A 20,474-nucleotide genomic window follows, 5' to 3' on the forward strand; every position below is an offset into this window, starting at 1 on the left:
TTAATTAGGTACATGATTTTAATCAGTCTAATAAATGTATTTTAAAAATTACCCCAAGCGACGACAAACGGTCTGCGACACAACTTTTTTAATATAACTGAAGCCCACTTGGGCCACTTTGTCCTCAATTTGACTGCTTTAGGGAAAGTCACTCTTTAAAGATAAAATTAATGTATGCTGAGCAGCTGTGCTCTTTATAATGGATATTACATTACCACTTCCGTTAGGAGGTAAGGGTAAGTTATTTTCGTATATATACGTAGGTATAAAGTTAAAACCTCTTCAGATAAGTAACATCGAATCAATTAAAGAGGTTAAAGAATTAATTTCCAACGTGCCTTTGAGCAGTATGGTGGCGCATACTTCCCAAAACAAACACATTTTTTTAGTAATGTTGATCAAAAATGTGTGTGTGTGTGTGTACTAATGTACACATGTAAGAAGTGAAACTTCTTTATGAGCTTATTTTTCGAAAAATTATCAGTAGTAACATATAGTAATATGCAACTTTACAGAAATTGGCTAAATAAAGTTAAAGGCTTTTATTATCATAGACATGAATACAAATAATACAAATATTTCATTTTACCTTATTACTACTAAGATTATTACAGAATTTCATTAATTTTAATAGAATTTTTACTATCATTGTTATCGTTAATATATATTTTTGTTATTAATGGCTTCGAATCTCTTCGAATCAACCGTGTTAGGCACAAGTAAAATATGGCTCGTAACTGAAAAATGTGACGGTAATTTTTTCCAACGCCGATAAAGAAATTTCACTACCAAAATAAATAATACTTCGAAATATATCTTTTTGATTTATAATACATTACACCACCATAACAATACACGTAAGACTAATTGACACCATAAATCGTTCGTTGCGTCTGAGCACGGTTAAGTTCAAGGTGTGAAGTGACCTCCATAGCTCTGACCAAATCTGGCAAGTTGATTTAATGCTGCCTTATATGATTCTGAGAAATACTAGAGTTTACGGCTTGGTCACAACGGAAGATAAGGAAGACATTTAATTCAAAATTTAGATTTAATAGAGCTTAATAAAGCATACATTAGATTGATTGCCATGCTTTACTACTGTATTAATTCGGTTTAATATGATATAGTTAAAATAATTAAACTTTTAATAGCTAAATTACTTCGTTATAACTCGACTTTTGTGTGTATTGTAGTAGTGTATTAGTGATGGCCAGTGAGTATGTAAAAAGCTTTATTTGAAGGATTTAATTTAATACAGAGACAATGTCGTTAAATATTTTATCTGGAGCTGTAAATGTATGTCAATAGAGACATTACAGATTTTATTTCATTGCTCCATTTTTATGTGATCAGCAATTATTCGATGGAAATAAACAAAATTAGTACTCGAATGCACACTTTAATAAGGCAATAGGGACTTCTGTTTCATAACATTTTTGAAGCATCTGTTAAATAGCTAAAACCTTTACTTTGATAAATTTTATACCTTTAATTGTGATGAATTTTAAAGCAAATATTACTATAACAAAATATTACAGCTGTAACTGAATTTATTCCCTAATTTCTATTCATTACAATCATTAAATTCAACCCCAATCCCGAATTTCCCACGCGTTCGCACCAGGCACCGAAACCCAATGACCCATAAAATTCGACACAATGTACCCTTATGCAATTAAATGTAATAACAAAAATACAGTGATCGTTTTTCTGTAACTTATTAAAATAGTAAACTTTTAATATTCCTTACTAATAACTAACTACACCTCCACCAAAGTGTATATTAGTTTAGATAGATTAAGTTAGGTTTAAACACAAACATATAATTGACATAGTTAAACAGAAAAATTGTGTTATCAAGCACAGGCAAAACTTTATTTACTGGCCAAAAATACATGCTTTAGTTAATAATTTTAAAATATGTTTTATAATTTTAGGACATAGAATAGGTTTGTACGCATGTAAAGAGTGCTTCGTAATAATTGTTTCATAATATTTGTTAAATTATTTAAAAAATTTACAGAACTGAAACTGAACACAGCAATAAACTGTTACTGTAAAATTATTCAAACGCAACACGATAAAGTCATGAAATTAGAGCAGAAACTGAGCATGCTTCTGTGATACGGTAATTTTCATTGTGGCTAGGACTGGGGAGCTGTTTAATATACGTTATATTGTATGTGTCTTTCATTTTTTTTGGTTTAAAAGAACAATTGATTGGTACAAGAACAAAAGCGAAATCTATCTAAAAATCTATGCATGGCATGAATGGTAATGCAAATCTAAAATGGTAGGTTTCAAATCTAAATAAAAATTAAAAAATCTATGGTAACATATAACTAATATTTTTAATTATATCAGAACGAGAATACGGACAATTTTAGATAGCTATGTCGTCAAATACATATATCAAATATTAAGCGAATTATTTTATTAACTTTCATGGATAAAAATTAATTGACGTTTAGCCTTATCGACCCGATCATGTAAACGCAATATAGGAAAGTAATAATACCAGGTTTAATAAAAAAAAACTATATCAAAATATGATTAGTATATCCAAATATCTTATGGAACGTCTACCGCCACCTATCCCGATATAGCGGAACTACATACTCCCGAATCAATGTGGTTTACATAACATCGTGAAAGACTTTACATATGTAATGATTCCAACGAAAACCGTTTGGCACATGTCCCATTGGCGCTAGTAGTGGACTGAAAAATATTTCATATTATTCCTACTGCTTAGTACAGTCTCAGCAGCATGTCCCATGCACATGGTATGTTCCTAAGGACTTTCAGGAAACGAGACACCTCAGTTACCTTCAACAATTGTTGTAAGTAAATTTTTTACCAGCTCTACATTGCGCACATCATAAAAAATTGTTAATATTCTTAATTCAAAATTTACGAATTTGATATGAAATTCTTCAATCACGTTCAAGCCAGCTATATTGAAAATTAAGACGTCAACACATAGATCAAAGATAAACAATTAGTCAATCAGAATGCTATAGACTATTTATGATTCTATCGCCCACATGACATGATAAAACCGCAATCCTACACCAACGTATAGAAGAGAATTTTGCAAGAAAAAACCGATTGACGTTTAATTACCCGCTTGATTTCACGACAGAGGTCGAGGCCTTTAGAATTGTCAAATTATCTATGGTTAATGACACTATCTCTATTGTCAATTACAAAAGGTTATTTAGTAGTTGAAGGTTTTATAATAAAAAAAATTTGGCCGGGTATCCAAGACCACAAATTTTACATTGAATTGCACACATGACTTTAATGGAGACGTTTTGTTTGAATGCAAGTCGCTCAAAAACTATTGGATGAGATAGGCGTTCTGTGGTTGGTTACTTTGATTAAAACTTACATGGACTATAAGTAATGTAATGTACTCGGCTGTACATTACTTTTGTGAAACACACATACACACTATATCGGTATATATACATATATATACCCATTTCTATTGTAGATACAAAGCTTGTATACTATATTGATGTATATAGGGTCCTGGATATTTGCGACAACGTAAGAACACATATAATAGAGAGCTAGCTTTCCTAGCTTCCGTAATCGTATCGTGTAATTAAAAAGTCATGACTACTGTGACTTACTAAGTAACTTAAAATAAATAATCCGACACAGAAGGATCACCAATGATTAAGGAAACAGATATAAAGGAGGCAAGAATTGCAGCGGCATTTATGTTTTTTACCGATGATATAGAATATTTGTTGATCTATCATTTTGAGAACAACTAATATTAATTATTTATTTTTGTTAAATAAACACAAGATAATTTCTGTATCGGGAAAACATCGATGTAAATGGTTCGCAATAAAAGGAAAGTTCCAAATTGGAGTGAAACAAACAGCCCAACAATAAAACAACACATAAAAATGCCTAATAAACTCCTTTTGGGACGAATATATTAATAAACCGTTACGATGTCGATTTTTAAATTAAATAGCATGAGAATGTTCTAGATTTTACAAATTTGGCAACGTAACGCTAATTTAATCGACTCTGACTTTTATTAATGATTTCTATTTTAATGGCTTAAGTCTTAACTGCTTAATTTATAGTCATATTAAGTGTTGAATTGTGTACAGAATTAATAATATCACTTTTATGTAGGTTTTAAAACTTGAGATTTTTATAAATAATAAATACTCTAAGAAAGTTTATGCTAACAGTAAATACCAGAAGCCTCAATTTCGGCTGGACATTCTGTCTTTTTTTAATATATTGGAAATAAATATATCATATATTGAATATCCGTTAGTTTACAAGTTATTTTTATACATTACTGATCTATTCTATCGAACATATTACTATTAATAGTCGGTACGACTATATATGTAGTAACATAACAGGAAATAATTCATTATGAAAGCCGATGCCTGAAATTTTGTAAGTGACAATCGCGTCATGATGAGGTTACGTAAAAATACATTTTTATTTATATACATTATACTCCTATAACACAAAACCTTATATAAAGAATTTTATGATTTTCCCTTTATACAAACATACGGGTAAGTTGTTTTTATACAATTACTTAATGAGCCATACTTCCTTATATCAGCTCCCTGAGTTGCCATTACCTGAGGACAAAGATTAAAAACACATTAAAACATTTAAAATAGAGGTCTATGTCTTTTATACCTTAAACAAATAGTTTAATTATATATTTTACTACCGACTACAATTGTAAATTACTATTTGTTTATATTGACTTCTGTAGCTTGGCTGGTGACGCACACATTAGCACCAGGGTCGATTAAGTCGTAACAATAAAGGCTTTATTAAGAAAGTAAGGTATCTTCTTAATAACTAGCCTTAGTCAAGTGCGTGGTTAATTCAATGCATTTAACTTGGGCGATCTAAGTTCGAATCTAACCGACATTGATTGGCGTTAGAAGATCTACTGGCCAATAAAAATACTTAAGTAAAAATGTAGTAATATATCTGATGACACTACCTCTATGTCCTTACTTAAGTAAGGGAAAAGAGGTTTAGTAAAAGTTAAAGTTATACCTATGTAAGTTTATAATATATTTTTGCGTAAGCTTTCGTAGAACTGAAAATTGCTGACAAATTTGTTTATTTGAAAACCGTTCATAGCGAAAACAAATCGATTTAGATCTGCGTATAATCGCGTGACCCGATCGCCCTTGGCAATGTAATAAGAATAGAACACTTTATTGCCACAATCAGGAATAATACACCTTATGTAACCAAGGTGATGCGAATTTAGTAGCAAGTTCAACTTATATTCAGAAATGAGACAGCGCTCAGTGTGGCTTCCGTATATCAAACAATTATTAGATTTTGACATATGGGAGTAATAGTTCTCGTCTTAGTCTTGTTTCTGAACCTTACCCATAAAAGATTTTTTTTATATTGAGCGGTTTAATTTACGTTAAATGTTATTATTATATTTTGAAGTTACATTATACATTTTTCAATTGCATTTTATCACGGGTTATCAAACTACAAGCTTAGAACAGATTAAAATCTTCCTTATCTTCCAGTCTAAATCATAAAACACGCCTTCTATAGAAAATATATCAACCACTTCCTACCAATTAGGTACGGCTTCTACTTTGGACATAGCACCCGGGTGTAGTGTTGATATCACGACAAACTTAAATTCGACTATACGTCGATATGGCGTAATTAAAAGTCAGAACGAAAGTTTCGACATTCGTCAACAGCCAATAACAGCACTTAACAAGAAGTCCCCCGAACACTGTCTAGACACGTAAATAATGTCTGTCTAGATATCAGTATCCAGGTCTTGAACTTGAAGTGACTTATGCCGTAGCTTTCTAGACCTTGTAGTTTCAGTAAATTTAAAGGAATTATCAATTGTACATATAAGTTTAAAATTGTGTACGTACGTACTACTAGCATGAATTAGTATGTAATATAATGCAACTTAAGTTATTTACGCTTATTCAATATATCTATATCAAAATGATGCATATTTTCTGTATATTTAACTGTGTCTTAACTATCAGCTCACCAATACACGAAACCTCATGTTAATATGTAATAATGTTTTATAACATTTTAAGAATACTATTTTTAAAAACGAAGTATTAAATTCAGCTAATGACTTCAACGGAATCGAAGTCATAGAGCCTAAACGCTGGAATTAAAAGAGGCTTTAGGAAATCGCTAGCGGAGATGACGTAGGATGCGAAAGGTGAGACTACAGTAATCGCGATAGGCGGTATTTTAATCACTTCCTGTGAATTTATAGACCTCATAAACTAATGTAATTAAATTCAACATAATAAAGTATATTCATTAAATAGTTGATAGTAGAAGAGAATTTATATATAAAAACGAAATGATGAATTGAATGCTTGATTTTCATTGAGGAGAGAACTATATTCTACCTAAATTAAGACAGTAGATTTAAATAGTTAAATTACTTTGGAATTATATTATTTCGCGGCGAAAATAATTATAATTAGGTTAGTTAATATTTCGAAAACGAGACATCTACGAGTATATATAGATACATACGTTTAGTTTTTACGAACTTTGCATTTTCTTACATTATTATTAATAACCCTTTATTGCTAGCAACTAGCAAAATATGTATAAACATTTGTTTAACTTACATAACATAACTTAATCTTATACATCAGATTGCTGGTTTTGGTCATCAGAGTTTCCTGTTACACATAGGCCTCTTCCAGCTGCTTCCATTATTTACTAACGTTAGCTCTTCTTGTCCAAGCTGTGCAGCAACCTTCTCGGTCTTCCTTTTTCAATCCCTTGGTTGCCATTCTGTATTATTTTATGCATTCCAACCGCATGCATAGTTCTTATTAGTTATTAAAGTATTGCTAAGAAATGAACAAATAAACATCACGACTCACGACATATCCCCTGCGAGTTATGGAAACCATCTGTGAAGTCACGCTACTACAACGTACGTGTGAAATACTTCGTAAATAATATATGAATTACTCAAGAAACCCAAAGACCGTGGTCCCAAAGGGAAAATTTTAGCGCAGTTTACGTAAATACAGACTTCTTTTATTATTTAAAATACTCTACAACAAGGAATTAGGTACTTTTAATGAACTCCATAGATTGACGAAATTATACAAACGACGAATGACTTGTCTTTGGATCGAAGGCCTATATTTTAAGCTTTTCTTCCGTAAGCTAATATATAAATTATTGATGACACGATTTTAATCAGATAAGCGCGAGATTCATTTTGATATTTGAGGAGATTTTTGTAATCCTAGTTTCATTGAGGAAAAATTGCTTGCGATAATATCCTTACTACCCGAATGCTTCCGCTAATCGCTACCTCATTAACCGCGGCCTTACTGGCAAGGTTCCAAGGGCCCACACACTGCGCCTTTGTCAGTTCGTCTGCCTCTTTGTCTGGCAGCCATAACTATTGTATTGTTTTGCAAGGACGCATTAATGAACGCAGTTTTAGATGAGTGTATCGTTTCTTGGAATGACGTCGTAAGTGCATTGCGTTGTTAATTAAAATAATAAAACACGAAACATAAAGACCGTGTGTCACCTCATATATCAGCTGATTGGAGCATTCGTGCACAGCCAACCGCAACGGGGAAATGAGGACAAAAATTCCTTACATTGCTTTTTATTTGACGAGGAAATTTATATTAAATTTAATATTGATATTGCTTTAATTCAATACAACGATTAATCGATCAGCCAGCGGCAAAATGGAGGCACTCACATAAACATATTTCGTTCGTTGATCCCATCAATTAATCTGTTTTAAATAAAAAAATACGTAATTCCTTTAAATATGCTTCAGGCATATTAAAATTTAAGTCAATATTAAAATAATTACATATTATTTCATCAACAACATTGGTATTCCATCTATTACTTAATAAGTGTAGGAATAAAAACTACGGTTTAAATTCCGATAGCAATAGCCGTGTCGGATGCTATAGCCATGGTGCGGTCTGCGGTCGGGGCCGGTATCTTGTGTCCATCGAACTCAGGGGCTTACTTGATTGCATCACTGCATTATAAGTAGGTCGCTAAGTGTTTTCTTTACATTTAATCTGTTACGAACTTGAAACGATCCTATATTAAAACACCGTTCGTATCATAGTTGGTTACACAGTGAGTGAAACCAGAAACTATCTTGATTTTCGGGCAAAAAAAATTCAATTACCGAGCAAGTGGTAACAAAGACTTCACAATGATTGATTAAATTATTTAATGTCCTACATATCAGCCTACATTTTACGTATTTTTAAGTGATTCCTCTATAAATAGTAGAGTCAGCATGGTCTGTTTTTTTTTATTTCTTTCAAACAAACAAAATATATATTTGTTTAAAAATGGTTCGATTAGTCAAAGTTAAACTGAAAATTTATTCATATAGGTTACACAATGTACACTCATGAACGTTAAAAAAGAAATACATAATAAATGCTTCTAATTTTACATTTACTGCCAGGTCTCAAATCAAGGGCGTAGAACGGATGAGAAGAACTGGTAATAAATTCTCCGCCACATTTTTAATCTCCAAGTTTTGAATTTTACACAATGTATGTGAGGAGCGGCAACCATTACACCATGTTCCACATGACTTCCTAAGTAATTAATAATAATAAAATAAGTTAAAAACAAATATTTGTCAGCAGGAGGCATGGTCAAATAGGAGGACGCACTTACTTATTAGACATTACAAGTAAAGTAGCTTTTTATGTACTGACAGACTATGAAACAACAAAAAAAAGTTGCTCACATTAAGTAACAAAGATCACCACATGACTCTACCATACGTTAAACATAGTTCGTGGGAAAGAAGTGCCGTGCTGAGGGCACATTTCACCCTCTTTAAAGTACCACATGAGAATCTTGTTAAGTCTTTGCTATCAATCGGGTATCTTCGAAACAAATTAAATGAATCTGTAAAATAAGGCAATCAGATTTAAAAAAAATATATATAAAGTATTTTTATAGTAAAACTAATACATTTATTTTATTGTGGCAATTTCGCTACATTTACAAACAAAGTATTTCCAGTATAATGTCTTGATATGTTAATAATACAAAATTTCTGTATGTTTGCATGGTAAAAATGAGCATCACGAAGTTAATCTTGAAATCGTATGCATTAATAATATGTAAAATAGCGTAGAATAAATCTCATTTAAGCACAACGACATTGCCAAGGCGACGGCTTGCCAAGCAATTACCACTATCTATAAAACTTATGACGCTTAGGCATTCAATCTATTGAAGTTTCTATAGTCTACATAAGTCTGAATGTTTATTATATTCCTTGTCGGTGCTTACGACTTGGTATTAAATTATTATTTATTACAAAAAGGCAATAAAATGAAGAATATAATTGTAATTTCCAATTAAATGTATGGAAAACCTATACAAATAAAACCCGACAAGCTTAAGGGCTTGGGTTCAACCCTATTATTGTATTTGAAACATGTTGAATCCTTGAATACCCACTGTTATTTCATAAAGCATTAATTCTCAATCTTCAATTCTATGCGCTAATGTATAATAAACATCTTTGTTCACGGATCACGTTCATGCGTTCACGTGTTCAATTCTTTATCGATTCACACTTGCAATACCATAATTCCTTTTATAAGGGCCTTTTGAATACTAATTTAATTCTATGCATAAATGACTTGACTGATAAATGATTATAAAAGAATCACAATTTAGTCTAAGTCTTACATACTAAGTTAAATTGAGAATTGAAAATCTAATAAAAATAATTTAAAAAAATTACCGAAGTAAGACAAAGGTAGGACGTAACTAATATTGGCTTCATCAGTTCCAGTTACATTGTTTTTAAAATCTATTTAACTTGTAGACGCATATTTAACAATTTTATATATTCCGCAATATTTTTTTTGTTCAGTTTATAAAACTTTACTTGTGATGTAATACCCTTAGTTATAAATAAATATCTTAAACGGTACTTAATATCTTAGAGATCACTTTATTACGATACGGCAGCAAGTTCCAGGTAGCGATGTTTAAAAATGATTATTGTTTATGTAAATTATAATAAATATAACTTACACTAATTTACATTTAGTTTCACTCGCAAGTGAGTGAGAGACTTTACTTCGGATTGGCACACACAAACGCCTGAACGCTTATACTGTTATACAATACATTATCTTATATTTTAGCACAATATATAATAAAAAGGATGAATAATAATTACATTATATCCATACCGTTTCAACGTTTAACGTATTGCCACAATTGTATTAAAAATATATTTTAAGTATTAGGTCCTTACATATGAAATTGGCGTTTTGTCGTACTGGCCACTTTGACCTCAAATACCTCCTCTTTGGTTAGGAATTTCAAATTCAAATTTGTACAGCAGCATGTATTTGTGCTTCGATGACCGTCATTCATTTGTTTTTTCTTCAGTTTTTTTCTGTTTGCGTCACTCATTTTACAAAATGGAAAACTTAAAGTATCGCATTATTTACGAGTACGAGTTCCGCCGTGACACTAGTGCTGCGGAAACGACTTGAAGGGTGAATGATGTGTATGGCAGTCATGTTGCAAAAGAAAACACAGTTCGGTTTTGGTTCCAACGTTTTCGTTCTGGAAATTTCGACCTGCAGAACAAGCCCCGTGGACGGCCAGAAACCCAAGTTGATAATGAAGTATTGAAGGCTATTGTGGAAGCGGATCCATCGCAAACCACGTCCGAGTTAGCTGCAGACTGCGGTGTTAGTGATAAACCTGTTTTAATTCACTTGAAGCAAATTGGGAAGATTAAAAAGCTTGAAAGGTGGGTACCTCACGAATTGACTGAAGCAAACCGGCAAACGCTCGTCGACTGCTGCGTTACATTACTGAACCGGCACAATAATGAAGGTATTTTAAACCGAATCATTACCTGTGATGAAAAATGGATTCTTTACCCGAAAATTAAACCCAAAAAAGTTACTTCTAAGCGTTTGGTGGACTAGTGCCGGTATTGTTCATTGCAGTTTTCTCAAATCTGGCCAGACTATTGCGGTTGATGTCTATTGTCAGCAATTGCAAACCATGATGGAAAAGCTCAATCGCTCCACGCCACTGCTACTTCACGACAACGCTAGACCACACACTGCACAACAGACGGCTACCAAATCAGAAGAGCTTCAATTGGAATGTCTAAGACATCCTCCGTACTCCCTGGACCTTGTTCCAACAGATTACAATTTTTTTCGAAATTTGGACAACTTCTTGCGAGGGAAAAAATTTAACTCTGATGGGGCAGTCCAAATCGCCTTCACAGATTTTATTGATTCCCGTCCGACTGGTTTTTTTAGTAAAGGGATCAATGAACTACCTATGAGATGGCAAAAGTGCATAGAAAACAATGGTTCGTACTTTGATTAATTAAATATATTATATTCGAAAAATATTCGACTTTTTGTTCCTCCCATACAAAACGCCAATTTCATATGTAAGGACCTAATATTTCTGACAGAGCTGTAATATTGTTTTAATGCAGATTTTGATTTTATAAACTCAATAAACCAATACCGGAACTACTATTTAATAAGATGATAATTAAACTACTTAATGAATTATTTAAAAGCTATAGTCATTTAGTTCACAGTGAATCATGGTCAAGTGCCAATGGTCATTCCACACATTAAGAGCAAAGAACTAACATTATCAATGAGTCAGATACAGGAAGTGGTACTGCAAGTGCGTAATAACATAATGCGTTGTAACTCACATCAGGGACGATGGTATTTAAAACAAACGTCTCATTTAAATAGTTTACGTTTCATGTCATTAAAATTAAATTTCTTTAGTGCCAAGCGATAAACAATTTGAGAAGCCTTATATAAATACGAATACAAACGTTATATCTATATGCAATGAAAAAATAATTAGAGTATTCTCATATGTAGAACACAAGGAAATAAAGTGCTAGAGATCGTATACTTTATTTGTCTCATATGAGAAAAATGTTACGTAAGCAATGCGGGTAACGAATTTTTCAAATTCTGACATATACACTGTCCATATTTATTTAACCTGTAAGCCTGGGAAATAGTCAACAGCAAACTCAAATTTAGAATATCAGCACAGTGTATTAACCAACTTAGATATTTTAAAGTTATCGTTTTATTTACGTGTATTACACATTTAAATAAAACTTCTTATGTAAAAACGCTTATTTATAACATTATTCACGTAACTCGACGTTTCAAGCAAAAGTTAAAGGACTTTTATTTAAATATAATCTATTTACATACATACTTCTAAATGTTTAAAGGCCACAGCATCATATCACTTGACCCATCTGTTTATCCGAGCGTAAAAATCGCTTTAAACACGCGAAATACATCGGAGAGTGTCGGCTGTAATCCCCCCCCTCCTTTCCACAAATGTATCGATTTAAATCGTCCACCACGCCTCCATTAATATGATTAATGCTTCTTTTTTACATCCGTACTTTCGATAATGCATACCGAATGCGTTTTAAAACCATCATATTTATCTTAAAGAAAACTAACCACTTATGCACATTGAAAGAATTTTTAAGGCTTCATATTGGCTGAATTTAAATTAAGTATATTGGTAGGACTTAAACGAAATTGTACAAAATTATTAGCCCAACACAAGAGAGCGATAACGTCACATTTGAGCCTTTTTTTTGAAATTAAAACTATAGAAAACTTTCTTAAATTCAAGTACAACATAAACATAAGTTTCTAGTGAAGCTAAATTTTACTTTTTCAGTAAGGATTTTACATTACATTACCCTTCACTAAGTTTTATATTTTAATGCATGTAACAAGCAATACCGTATCATGTGAAACTCAACCCTACCTAACTTCTAAAGATTTTTAATGCGCTGCTGCAACTAAAATGTTTTAAAAATAGCTTTAATGCATGTTTATCGTACGAGGATCTTAATGTGAAAAATTTATTACGGAACGATTTTATTACTTCGAAAGTCAAATATACTTTTAGGATGTAACTTTCACCGCCGCTAAGCCTAATTTAATTGTTCATGAAACGGCTTATTAAGGCGCACAATTTAAAAAAAAAACTTTTGTAGTAAATTAAAAAAAAATTATGACTAGAGTTTTAATGTTCACAGTGTGCTTTTAGAGCTTTTATTTCACACGACAAGTGTGATTAGTCTTACGAGAAAACTGTTTAATATGGAGAATACTGCGGAAATAGTTACAATTACAGTAAAGTACCTAAGCCTTTTAATATAAATTTATATCAATAACTAAAACTGAAATAGAAGAGGAGGAGGAGGAAGAAACCTAGGAAGAAAAAATAAAAGAGATAAAGAAGAAGAAGAAGTATAAGAAAATAGTAGCAAACGATAATGGACAAGTCTAAGAATTTGTAGGAGGCCTCCGGAGCCGTAGGTATTGCACTAGTATTTAATATAATATAAATAATATAAAAAAAATACATTTGTAAAGCATAGGTAAAAGAAGTGCACAAAGTGAGGAACCTTGTTTTCAGAAAAACCGGGTTTCAATACGCACACGTAACACGACTTTCAAAATAAGAATTGTAGAACGTTCCGTAATTCGCCGTCGAGACAACAAAAGCCGTAATTCGGAAACGTCTGACTCCACAGACAGCTAGTAATCTTGATTGCCATCATGTGGCAATCGATATCCATTCAAATCGATTGTGAACTATGACGTAAGAATAGTTTAATATAATTATAGTGGGATATCCAAATTTTTAAAGATGTCGCCTAGCCAGGACTGACGTGTCTGTCTTTTGTCTTAAGATAATCATTTTTTTAAACCGGTAAAAGACCGTTTAAAAATTGGAACGCTCTTTTCTTGAAGGAGGAATTGGTTTTGAAATACTTCAGTTGCCAGTTGGTTCCACATAGTGGTGTACAGTAAGTAACTGCTTTAAATATCATTCTGATGTGAAATTGCTGGTGATTCATATCTGCCTTGACGTCCGTTGATTCTTGGTTATCAATCGTAGGTATATCGATGCATTATTTCAAAGAGTGAACCTTCTGGGTTTTTAACAGCAGATAAATTACGTTTAAAACTATCTATATACTAACAAGGCCTAGGTTTTACTATTTGTCTACCAGAATATATTAGAAGATTATTTTTTTAAATCCTTAAACTTATCTACTCTTAGCAACTATGCATAACGCATGCAGACTTAAACAATCTACACCATATAATGCACCTTGCAATAGACCAAATTAGTTTCAGCTTCTCTAAGGACAAAAATGAAGTATGCGTATAAGTTAGACATGAAATAATACAGTGCCCTTTTATAGGTCAATGCCCGTCTGATAACATAATTGGTCTATTTGTGAACAATAGATTTATGTCTAACTTGCCATCAAGATAAACACTCACGACTTAGAATTAAGCACGACTGGACACGGTTTTTATCTTCATCTAGATAAAGCAGTATATTTGTAGTCAAATTGTACTTATAGATATGCAAGTTATCATTATAGATCTTTAAGAATGATGTGAGACTAGCTCATAGAACAGCTGTTAGATTATGAAGAAAGAAAACATAGTAAAGAGTACTTTAAATCTTGGTTTAAAGCCAACCTTTTAGACCTATGGTAGGTACATAAGATTCACTAATGAAACCGGATATAAATTTCTCAAAACGTTAAGATAAATACGGTAGAAACACAGGTCAACAGATGTTTAGGTTAATGGCTTACTGTGCAACATTGTCAGCATTCTATTACCAATACTTGTACTTTTACTATAATTAAAATTGATTACACATTGGTATGAAATAAACCTCTATTAGAGAAATAATTAGGTAAACGCCATACGCCATAGATTAAAACAATTCTATATAAATATTTAAAACTATTAAAAAGTTGCGATTATTTAAGGTCAAATTAAATCAGTGCAATTAATTTATTCTGTGATAAACCCAAATTGCTTACTGCAGGAGGTGAAACGTCAAGACAGACTTTCAATTCAAATTGTTGAACAACTAAACGTTGTAATTAAGATATTTATTTAAATGATATTTGAAGACTAATCATATTCCATTTATATTAATAATTGGTGAAATATTTTTAGTGCATATAATCTATGAGTTATTATTTATAGTGCTATATAGAGGTAGGTAGTTTATGGTGCAATTAAAGGCAATTAATGACGCGTCATCGACAACTGCGGTCGTTGAACCGTCATCTACCCGTTTGATTGATCGTCTTTGCTTATCTGTTCAGTATTTTAGAGTAAGAGTCTTAACTAGATTTCACGAGATAAAGTTCGAAGTTTTAAAAAAAATTCTTTGTTTTTATAAGGCAATGCTGATTTTGATGGATTTATCTTAAAGTCGAGTTCTATATTGGTTTAAGCAAATGTGTTACTGAGAAACGTATCACATTCGAAAATCAAAACTATCTACTTGATATGGTGTCATAAACCTTGTAATAAAATAGCGTATAACTTTAAAACGATTCTAGAATTTTATACGATTTTGAAAACCTATATTTGAAAAAGTGTTCGTTAACAATATCGTTTGCTGCCAATCACGTGACGTTTTATTATGTAATTAGCTGGATTATTTGAACTAGGGCCATCAACGCGCGTGTATGGCACTCAGAGTTGACTTAATTATTTAACAATATTACAAGCTCTTTTACTATAAATAAATGGTCACTCAGAGCTTCACTCGGACAAACCTCTTTATGTTAAGAACACTATAAAGACAGTCATTTCCTCGTTTTGAAGTTTCTTATGACATCATTTGTATAATAGTGCTCTTTAAGATTTAATGCGATGGTAATAAATACAAATAAGGTGCTCACATAAAATGCCAAAATGTGATAAAGTTTCCACTGGTATTGTTTACTAGAATTGACGATGTCTCTTTGCGGTACAAATACCAGAAAATATTCTGACAGACATTTTAAAGTACTGTTCCTACGAGCGTTGTAAGGTTTATGTATTAGTAATACATCGGTTACTGTTATATGTATAGTTAGTAACCGATACGATAAAGTGAAAAAAAACACAAAAAATGTAATATTTAGGCATATGCTAAATATACATAATTGATGTACTAATTTTATAACACATTAGTGGCTATGTGAAGATATATGTATAAAAATTCAAATTGTATATGTACATAGATAATTTATAAATCCTGATACATCTTCCTTATATTCTTAAGCGCTTACAACTTAGTATAAGACTTCATACTCAGTTATATAATCTTTTTTATTTACCACAATATAAACCCAAAAATACAAGAGAACAAGCTATTGAGCTTATTATTTAATTCATTATTAAAAATAAAATAAAAAATAATCCGAAATTCAATACAATTTATTTAAAAAAAACACCCTTTAAAAAAGGCTTCATAAAAATTTACTTGGAAATGCCATTTTCAAAACGTTCTAACAGACTTAAACGTCAAACTTTCTCCTTTAAATCCTCATTTATTTCCTTTAATTAAAATAATTAAACGACCATTAGCGCATGACATAATTCTTGTCACAACGGCTTTCTATAATAATTTCATAACGTGAAAGTGAGATAAACTAAGTTATTTAAATGTGTATGTGTGTAAAATTACGAATACTTAATCGCACAATATTTCTTTGCCAACAAATTTGTTTAATTTTATTTATTTTAAATATTGATAGTTATTTTTAATAAAAGAATAATTGAAAGAATGAAATCCTAATTTCTACATATACTAATTAATAAATATGAGGCGTGGAAGAGTATTACGTTTAACTATTGTGTATTTAGTAGTAGGATTTCTCAATATACAATTGTTACCCTTGATTAAATTCTATTGAATAACATTTTCTTTATAAAGTTTTCGACATAAATTGCAAACACAAAAACCAAGAAATACGAAGGACAAAAAAATATTCGTACCCACTAAGACAGTGGTGGGCAAACGATTTTAATGGCGGGCCACAAAGTTTAAGAAATTCTAGAGGAAGGCCAGAATTATAGAAAAAATGCATTGTTGTTAAAGCTTATAATTATATAAAAGCTATACAAATAGAATCTATCTTTTCTTTTGAAACGTAATTATAACAGGCTACTATGCATGCTGAGGGACCATCACTGCACTAACACAACTGTATAATAAAAAATGTCTTTATCAAGTAGCAAGTCCAAGGGCTGAAGTAATAATGAACTACGTATTTCTAGCGATATAATTGGTAAAGTCTAAATGTGTCGCACACAATTCTGAGTTGTGTCACTAATATTTTATTGCGAGGTATGGAAACAATTATTACGGACATCAACCCCAGGATTACACTATAGATAAGTTCCTAAGCCATCTGAGCAGAACCTATCCTTGTGAAAGCTTTAACTAAAGTGATTAATGAGTGAAGTCCCTACGGGTTGTTTCGTTTAGTCATCCAGTTTCATGGACGAACGATTTGGGAAGATCCGCTAGGACCCACATTTTTAACTATTTACAAAGTTTTAAGACTCCTTCATGGATCTTTGAGCAGTGTTGGCTTAGTGGCTTTAGCGTGCGACTCTCATCCCTGAGGTCGTAGGTTCATTACCCGGCTGTGCATCAATGGACTTTCTTTCTATGTGCGCATTAAACATTCGCTCTAACGGTGAAGAAAGGAAACAAGGTTAGGAACAAAGGTTAGGAAACCGGCTTGCCTTAGACCCAAAAAGTCGACGGCGTGCGTCAGGCATAAATGATCATGAAACAGATACAGGAATCTGAGGCCCAGACCTAAAAAGGTTAAGTCCAAAATATGGCGAAGATACATTTCCATATTTCCCGTAGCACGATGAATGTTTAAGTTAACATCAAAATAGTCGCAACGCTTACATGTTAAAATTAATTAAAAAATCTATAAATAAGATTGGCCTATTATCCCATTTGGGATAAAAAGTAAGTAGATTTATTTATGAAACAATGCCATACGTGATATGTCCTATCATTAATGCCATTATTATTGTCTTTAAGAAATCGCAATATCCAATATGTATAAAGAATTGCAATAAATCAAGTAATATTGAAGTACAATGGCTATGCACCAGACTCGCCACATTATCCCATCGCAAAAAGGGCATCCTAACAACAGGTCCAAGTGAAAGAGACAAAATAACTCCCCAAATAGGTGCGAGCGAGATAAATAGTTTTTTAACTGTTCAAATCATAAAATTAGATGCTAGACAAAGATAACGCCATTGCAGGTCCCGAGGGAGAAAGAGATAAAACTTGTGACACAGGAAAGGTCGTTGTCTTGTAAATAAAAAATTAAACGATCTTTTGTAAGATAATTCAGTGTTCTTTTTTGGTAAAGATTTCTACTTGTGATACATAATAAGTTATAACTGGTATTAGATGTTTCATAACATTTACTGTAAACTGTTTTTACTTTATTGTATACTGTATGCTTTAACTACTGAAATATTAATAGAAAATAAATAAATAATTTATTAGAAGCCCTAAATCAAATACCACCTCAAACTAGTAATTTTTTTTGTTTCACGTCAAAATCACTAACATTTTAAATGGAGAGATATAAATCACTTGGAAAATGCTTCTAAATAGAAACCAAGACCAGTAGTTTTAGAAAGATTTTTTTAAAGTGATACAATGAGCGAACAACAGTTAGCGACATATAACGCCCTCAGTTAGGGCTGAACCCTCCGACCCTAGATTTAACACCCCAATTTAGGTACAATCATAACCCTAACGATTTTACAGAAACCACTTCACGATCGATGAATCACCATACAAAAAAGGTTAGTTTTCTTTTTTGTCCAGACAGCTATCTCCTACTACTACGACTTAGGTAATTGTTCACAGGCACAGGTATCAGTTCAACACAGGTATCTTCAGATTTCGGCATTTTGTTGAGCTATAATTTTTTGATAATGCCGATCGCAACATTTCTTTACTTTCTTTGATTTCCGCTGTGGTTTTAATATAACGCCAGTTTCGATACATTTCAAATTTGTCGTATTTGGTAACTTATTTAATTAAATCCTCAAACATGTATTGTATATGTGTATAATTTTATTTAAAGGCAAAATATTTGTTATAAGTCTAACTTTCTTTTATTACTCCAATAATTATTGTTTCCTTATCTACAACTGACAATTGTGTGCGTTTTTAATTTCAAGTCATCGATGTATGTACATAAGGCTCACTTTTATCCTCGGGGCTTACTATTTATTGTTAAAAAAATTGTGTAATGGCCAAGTGTTATAAGTGTACTGAGCAATGTTGTCCAAGTGGATTCCGCGATACTCATCCTTGAGGTCGTAGGTTCGATGGCTTAGTTATCTACATAAATAAAATTGAATCGCAAAACTCGAAGTTCCTCGAAGAAATATTTTTATTCAGTACATAGGTTTTTGTTCCAGATAATGAAACAGTCTCTGTGGGGTTGTGTAAGGTTCCATATGTTGGTATATAAAAAGGTAGGTTAAGTAAAGAAATAATATTAAGTTGAAACGAAGTTGGCGGAGGAAGCTAGTTATAAATAAAGTTTGCCACTGTCCAATATGTGTAGAGTACCATAAAAAGTATAATTTGCACTTAATTAAAAACTTAAAAATTGAAAACGAGTTCCCGAAGGTGAGATTACAATCAAGGAAGCACGAGGCGAATGACCTCAACCTGTCTGACATTAAAATTAATTTTAATGAACTTGACGCTTTAGAGTTCAATATTATAGATATAAAATATAAGTTTAAGTAATTTATGTGTGAAATATGTATTACCAACTCCAGCTTTTACAAAATTAAAATATCTTACAAAGGGACATTCAGGGGATATGTAGGACCGCTTTTTATACTAGTACAATATATTTTTTTACGTTTGTAACAAAACTCAAAAACTACTGAACCGATTTCAATTGTTCTACCATTACACTGCTTTATTATCTCTAAGTACTAATTTAGAGTCCACTTGTGCGAACTAACAACAGGCCGCTTTTAATTTAAGGGACGACAAAAAATTTCACGAAAAAAAAATACGTATGTTTCGTCTATACAGTGTTTGTAGATGGAAAATAGCATTTTACCATACTACTGCACACATAATAGTTTTCATGTATAAAGATCGGCTGGGATTAAAAAAAAAATTATAGTATTTGATGCTATTTCGCACATAAATTGTGCCTCTACGTCATCGTTTCACCGTTAAACAATAGTACACAAAGAAAATATATAATTCATGTAAGAATCTAAGACACATAAGACCCGTGTACAACGTTATAAACATAACAAACTCGTGTAGGACTGGCCATGACGAGATGGAAACACATTGTGAATTTTACGCATTCTATGTATATCTTTTCCTGCGCAGGCGCACCGGAGCTTAAAATTAGTGAAAATAGATAAAGGGATGTAGTGTTAATAGTATACGATTTTTGTCGTTGTATACTTTCAGATATTGAAAATAGTATGACATTG

The 20,474-nt window shown here is 31.9% G+C and overlaps 1 protein-coding gene across 4 annotated transcripts in view; it reads right to left on the reverse strand.

Annotated features, from left to right (window-relative positions):
- The window catches only part of LOC123714809 (dual specificity tyrosine-phosphorylation-regulated kinase 2), a 105,078-nt gene that overhangs the window by 35,051 nt on the left and 49,553 nt on the right, over nt 1-20,474 (reverse strand). The window lies entirely within an intron of this gene.

Source organism: Pieris brassicae, chromosome 10 (assembly GCF_905147105.1).
Source record: "Pieris brassicae chromosome 10, ilPieBrab1.1, whole genome shotgun sequence".
Classification (NCBI taxonomy): Eukaryota; Metazoa; Arthropoda; class Insecta; order Lepidoptera; family Pieridae; genus Pieris; species Pieris brassicae.